We start from the raw sequence: 7,576 nt of genomic DNA on the forward strand, positions 1-7,576 counted from the left end.
TTGTTTATAGCGCAAAAAATTAAAACCGAACAGGTGATCAAATACCACCAAAAGAAATCTCTATTTGTGGGTAAAAAAAGGACATCAATTTTATTTGGGTACAGCGTTGCACGACCGCGCAATTGTCAGTTAAATAATATCCGAATTGCAAAAAATGGCCTGGTCATTAGCGGGGAAAATCTTCCGGGCCAGAAGTGGTTAATGTGTTTCTTGAACTGGTTGCACTGGGCATATGTGACAAAATGCACGAAAAACGGATTAATTTACGTCCATCAAACGGATTATCGATCAAAGTGCGGTCATTACATGACGGGACGATCGTCTGCTCTCACGGCCGAGTGTTCGTTTTTGGAAAATGAGTTGGAAGGATTTTTGGTACAGTGTATGGCCGCCATTACTCTAGCCAAAGTTTTGCCTGAAGTTCTACTTTTTGGACTGCGTTTCTATGATGTGAACTGGCCCTAAAAAAATAAAAAAATAAAAATTAAAAAAAATAAAAATGTAAAAAAACACAATTGTATGCATTTTGTAAAAAAAAAAAAAAAAAAATTTTTTTTAAATAAAATGGAGAAATTAGTCCAGCAGTGAAAGTGTTAAACACCGTCTCCTCCCCCCACTTTTTCTAAAATTTTTGGTTGTTACAGAGCCGAAATAGCTCAGTTGGGAGAGCGTTAGACTGAAGATCTAAAGGTCCCTGGTTCGATCCCGGGTTTCGGCAGATTTTTTTTTTATGCGGCGAAAAACACAGCTCAGCTGAAACGGCATTGGTTGCATGTGTACAGCTAAACTGCAGGCAGTCATTTTGTTCAGCGCAGTGCGTTTTACCGCAAACCACCACATCGCCGTCATGCATACAACTGTATTGAAATGTCAGCTAAATGTCAGTAAAGAATAAAAAAAACAGTTGAATGCATTGGGACTTACACTGTGTGTCGCAGTGCCCTCTAGTGGCCATGCCTTTAAGCACAGCTCACTGGTGTGAACGGCCCTTTCAATCACTTCAGCGCCGGAAGGTTTTACCCCCTTAATGACTAGGCTATTTTTTGCAAAACGACACTGCATTGCTTTAACTGAAAATTGCGCAGCCGTGCGATGCCGTACTCAAAAACAATTGTTGTCTTTTTTTCCCCACAAATAGAGCTTACTTTTGGTGGGATTTGATCACCTCTGTGGTTTTTATTTTTTGCGCTATAAACAAAAAAAGATACCCACAATTTTAAAACAAATATATATATATATATATATACATATCTATCTATCTATCTATCTATCTATCTATCTATCTATCTATATAGAAAAATATTAAAAAATTTAATTTCCTCATCAATTTAGGCCAATATTTATTCTGCTACATATTTTTGGTAAAAAAAATAAAATAAAATATAAATCCCAATAAGTGTATATTGATTAGTATTTGATCACCTCTGCTGTTTTTATTTTTTGCGCAATAAACAAAAAAAGAGGGACAATTTTGAAAAAATATATATATTTTTTACTTTCTGCTATAAAACACATCCAATAAAAAAAATTTAAAAAATCGAATTTCCTCATCAATTTAGGCCAATTTTTATTCTGCTATATATTTTTGGTAAAAAAATAAAAATAAAATATAAATCCCAATAAGTGTATATTGATTAGTATTTGATCAACTCTGCAGGTTTTTATTTTTTGCGCAAGAAATAAAAAAAGAGCGACAATTTTGAAAAAAAATATATATTTTTTACTTTCTGCTATAAAACACATCCAAAAAAAAAAAAAATTTAAAAAATCGAATTTCCTCATCAATTTAGGCCAATATTTATTCTGCTACATATTTTTGGTAAAAAAAAAAAATAAAATAAAATATAAATCCCATTAAGTGTTTATTGATTAGTATTTGATCACCTCTGCTGTTTTTATTTTTTGCGCAATAAACAAAAAAAGAGCGACAATTTTGAAAAAAAAAATATTTTTTTACTTTCTGCTATAAAACACATCCAATTAAAAAAAAAAAATGTATAAAATCGAATTTCCTCATCAATTTAGGCCAGTATTTATTCTGCTACATATTTTTGGTAAAAAAAAAATAAAATAAAATATAAATCCCATTAATTGTTTATTGATTAGTATTTGATCACCTCTGCGTTTTTTATTTTTTGCGCAATAAACAAAAAAAGAGCGACAATTTAAAAAAAAAATATATATATTTTTTTTTACTTTCTGCTATAAAACACATCCAATAAAATTTTTTTAAAAAATCGAATTTCCTCATCAATTTAGGCCAATTTTTATTCTGCTACATATTTTTGGTAAAAAAATAAAAATAAAATATAAATCCCAATAAGTGTATATTGATTAGTATTTGATCAACTCTGCAGGTGTTTATTTTTTGCACAAGAAATAAAAAAAGAGCGACAATTTTGAAAAAATAATATATTTTTTACTTTATGCTATAAAACACATCCAATTAAAAAAAAAAATGTAAAAAATCGAATATCCTCATCAATTTAGGCCAATTTTATTTTTATTTTTTTCACTATAAACAAAAAAATATAGGCAATTTTGAAAAAAAAAAAAAAAAAAAGTATTTTTTTTTACTTTCTGCTATAAAACACATCCAAAAAAAAAAATGTAAAAAATCTAAATTTCCTCATCAATTTAGGCCAATATTTATTCTGTTACATATTTTTGGTAAAAAAAAATAAATCAGCAACTTATAATGGGACTGTGGCACTGCGGCAGACAAATTGGACAGTAACTGACACTCTTGACAATTTTTGGGGAATAGTGACACTAATACAGTGATCAGTGCATGGTCGTGCAACGCTGTACCCAAATAAAATTGTTGTCTTTTTTTCCCACAAATAGAGCTTTCTTTTGGTGGGATTTGATCACCTCTGCGGTTTCTATTTTTTTGCGCTATAAACAAAAAAAGAAAGACAATTTTGAAAAAAAAAACAAAAAAAAAACAATATTTTTTACTTTCTGCTAAAAAAAATTCCAATAAAAAATGTAAAAAAATAAAATTTCGTTATCAATTCAGGCCAATATTATTCTGTTATATATTTCTGGTAAAAAAAAAAATCACAATAAGTTTTTATTTTTTGTGTTATAAACAAAAAAATACAGGTAATTTAAAATATTTTTTTTCTTTTGGTGGGATTTGATCACCTGTGCGGTTTTTATTTTTTTCACTATAAACAAAAAAATATAGGCAATTTTGAAAAAAAAAAAAGTATTTTTTTTTACTTTCTGCTATAAAACACATCCAAAAAAAAAAAAATGTAAAAAATCTAATTTCCTCATAAATTTTGGCCAATATTTATTCTGCTACATATTTTTGGTTAAAAAAAAAAAAAATCAGCAACTTATAGCGGGACTGTGACACTGTGGCGGACAAATTGGACAATTTTGAATCTTTTTGGGGACCAGTGACACTAATACAGTGATCATTGCTAAAACAAATATGCACTGTCACTGTACTAATGATGCTGGCTGGGAAGGGGTTAAGCATCTAGGGTGATTAAAGGGTTAACTGTGTGCCTAGCCAGTGTTTTTTGCGCACTCTTGCGACGCTGTACCCAAATAAAATTGTTGTCTTTTTTTTCCCACAAATAGAGCTTTCTTTTGGTGGGAATTTGATCACCTGTGCGGTTTTTATTTTTTTCACTATAAAAAAAAAAATACAGGCAATTTTGAAAAAAAAAAAAAACATTATTTTTTACTTTCTGCAATATAACACAGCCAATTAAAAAAAAAAAATAAAAAAAAAAATAAAAATACATTTTTTTCATCAGTTCAGGCCAATATTTATTCTGTTACATATTTTTGGTTAAAAAAACAAAAACCACAACTTATAGCGGGACTGCGACACTGTGGCGGATAAATTGGACACTGACAGTTTTGACACTTTTTGGGGACCAATGACTCTAATATAGTGATCAGTGCAAAAATATGCATCTCACTGTACTAATGACACTGGCAGGGAAGGGGTTAAACAACTAGGGCAATCAAAGGGTTAACTGTGTGCTTCGCCAGTGTTTTTTGCGCGGTCGTGCGACGCTGTGCCCAAATAAAATTGATGTCTTTTTTCCCCCCACAAATAGAGCTTTCTTTTGGTGGTATTTGATCACCTCTGCGATTTTTATTTTTTGCGCTATAAACAAAAAAAGAGCGACATTTTTGAAAAAAAAATATATATATACATATATATATATATATATATATATATATATATATATATATATATATATAATTTTTTTTTTTTTTTTGCTTTTTACTTTCTGCTATAAAATATATATCCCATAAAAAAATGTAAAAAAAAAATTTTTTTCGTCATTTTAGGCCAATATGTATATTTTTGGTAAAAAAACAAATCCTAATAAGTGTATATTGATTGGTTTGCGCAAAAGTTATCGCGTCTACAAACCATGGGATACATTTTTACGGACTTTTTATTTTTTTAAATTTTTTATACTAATAATGGCGGCGATCAGCGATTTTTAGCGGGACTGCGACATTGCGGCGGAAAAATCTGTGACACTTTTTGGGGACTAGTGACACCAATACAGTGATCAGTGCTTAAAAAAAAAAAAAAAAAGAAATGCACTGTTACTGTACTAATGACACTGGCAGGGAAGGGGTTAACACCAGGGGTGATCAAAGGGTTAAGTGTGCTCCTAGGGAGTGCTTTCTAACTGTGTGGGGGAGTGGATGCACCAGATCAGTGATGGTGAACCTTGGCACCCCAGATGTTTTGGAACTACATTTCCCAAGATGCTCTGCAGTGTAGTTAAGCATCGTGGGAAACATAGTTCCAAAACATCTGGGGTGCCAGGATTTGCCATCACTGCACTAGAGGCAGGGTTCTTCAAACTATGGCCTCCAGTTGTTCAGGAACTACATGTCCCATCATGCCTAGTCATGTCTGTCAATGTCAGAGTTTTACAATGCATTATGGGATGTGTAGTTCCTCAACAGCTAGAGGGCCGTAGTTTGAGGATCCCTGCGAGGAAAAGAGAGATGTGTGTTTCAGCAGATCTCTCTATTACTCTGTGACAGAAGAGCATTCTGCCTTGCTTACATAGGCAGACCGCCGTTCTGTCCTGCTGATTGGACCTGCTGATTGGCTCCAATCACAGCGGGAGCAGCGCTCCGGCGGCGCTCACGTGCCCCCGACATCTCGTGCACGTACATGTACGTGATTTTGCGCAGCCGTTCCGCCCTGCAGCAGTATGCATGCGGTAGGCGGTCCGGAAGTGGTTAAAGTGACCCAAGTCATAGGTGTGGGCAGCCTATTGCCTTGGGGTGTGCACCCCAAACCTCAAACACGTGTGTGCGTGTCTACATATGTATGACCCCGACACATTGATCTCCCTTCCGGCACAGTGAAAGAGAAATGCGTAAACACGTCTCTTATGGTCGAAGCGGTAAGAGGGAGATCTTTCCAATCTTCCTGCTGGCATACAGAGCAATAATGCGCATGGGGTGATTAGGGTGTGCCCAGGCACATCCGGCACACCCTGTGCACAAGCCTATGAGCAAACTGTTGCATAGTGTTGAAGTGACTGGGAAGGAAAACCTTTATTACTGCTTGTGTCTCCTTTTAGAAGCTTTTATCTCATCTCCTACGCCCATAACCATTTAATTTCATTGCTGGAGGACATAGAGGCAGGAAGTTGCTGCAAAGAGGCTGTAGGAGATCAGCAGCACTAAGTCCCAGTTCACACTGGTGCGATGCGATTCAGTGCCAGTTACTGCATGTCACCTGAATCGCACACTGGATCACACTGAGGTCTGCGAACCGTTGGGGGTGTAAATGTAAAGGTAATGGCACCCCCAGATCGGAATGCAGATCGCAGTGCGAACTGTCAAATGGTGAAGGAATCGGATCGCATAGGTGTGAAAACCCATGTGATCCGATTCCAGGATCCGAAAATGTTGGTGCAAATGCGATGCGATTTCAGCCATACAGTTTGTATGGCTGAATTCGCATTGCACAGATATCGCATGTGACCTGCACAGCAATGCGGTGCGAATTACATGCGATGTCTTGCATCGCACAAGTGTGAAACCAGCCTAAGGCCCTGTGCAGACGGGGCGGACTCTGCTAAGCGGATCCCTCTGCTCAATGAGGGATCTGTCTGCAGATCCCCACTGATCCCCGCTGAGCAGGTGGATGACAGGTCCGTGTCTGTTCTGCTATGCAGATCCCCACTGATCCCCACTGAGCAGGTGGATGACAGGTCCGTGTCCACTCTCCTATACAGATGCCCACTGATCCCCGCTGAGCAGGTGGATGACAGGTCCATGTCCACTCTCCTATACAGATCCCCACTGATCCCCACTGAGCCGGTGGATGACAGGTCCGTGTCCATTCTGCTATGCAGATCCCCACTGATCCCCGCTGAGCCGGTGGATGACAGGTCCGTGTCCGTTCTGCTATGCAGATCCCCACTGATCCCGGCTGAGCCGGTGGATGACAGGTCCGTGTCCGTTCTGCTATACAGATCCCCACTGATCCCCGCTGAGCCGGTGGATGACAGGTCCGTGTCGGTTCTGCTATGCAGATCCCCACTGATCCGCGCTGAGCCGGTGGATGACAGGTCCGTGTCTGTTCTGCTATGCAGATCCCCACTGATCCGCGCTGAGCCGGTGGATGACAGGTCCGTGTCCGCTCTCCTATACAGATCCCCACTGATCCCCGCTGAGCCAGTGGATGACAGGTCCGTGTCTGTTCTGCTATGCAGATCCCCACTGATCCCCGCTGAGCAGGTGGATGCCAGGTCCGTGTCCGTTCTGCTATGCAGATCCCCACTGATCCCCACTGAGCAGGTGGATGACAGGTCCGTGTCCATTCTGCTATGCAGATCCCCACTGATCCCCGCTGAGCTGGTGGATGACAGGTCCGTGTCCGTTCTGCTATACAGATCCCCACTAATCCCCACTGAGCAAGTGGATGACAGGTCCGTGTCCGCTCTGCTATGCAGATCCCCACTGATCCCCGCTGAGCAGGTGGATGACAGATCCGTGTCCACTCTCCTGTACAGATTCCCCAGTAAGCAGGTGGGTGACAGGTCCGTGTCCGCTCTGCTATGTAGATCCCCACTGATCCATAAAAGATCAAAAGCACCATGCGATTTCCCTGCGGCTGCGTTTTGAAAAAGATGCAGGGACTTTTTTCCTGCTTTTCACGCAGCTACAGCAGCTCATTTAGGTGTACGGGCAGCAGTTCCCGCACAGGACATGCATTTGGCATGTTTTCCCTGGGCTCTAGATCAGTGTTTCTCAACTCCGGTCCTCAAGGCCCACTAACAGGCCAGGTTTGCAAGAAAACTGAAATACATCCCAGGTGATATCATTTGCTGCTCAGTGATTGCAGTATTCTAGTCTGCATCTCCCCAAGGTAATACTTAAAATCTGGCCTGTTAGTGGGCCCTGAGGACCGGAGATGAGAAACACCGCTCTAGATGACCTTGTCCCAGCACTGAATTTAGTATATAAGAAATTGAAATAGTTGAAAACATTATTTTTTAAAAAAAATGCTGAAAATGCCCGGAAACGCATGTAAACGCACTGAAAACGGACGCAATCGAGC

The 7,576-nt window shown here is 38.6% G+C and overlaps 1 long non-coding RNA gene across 1 annotated transcript in view; it reads right to left on the reverse strand.

Annotated features, from left to right (window-relative positions):
- LOC309567852 overlaps positions 1–7,576 on the reverse strand; it is a 463,599-nt gene that overhangs the window by 89,288 nt on the left and 366,735 nt on the right. The window lies entirely within an intron of this gene.

Source organism: Pelophylax lessonae (assembly GCF_965119305.1).
Source record: "Pelophylax lessonae genome assembly, chromosome: 12".
Taxonomy (NCBI): Eukaryota; Metazoa; Chordata; class Amphibia; order Anura; family Ranidae; genus Pelophylax; species Pelophylax lessonae.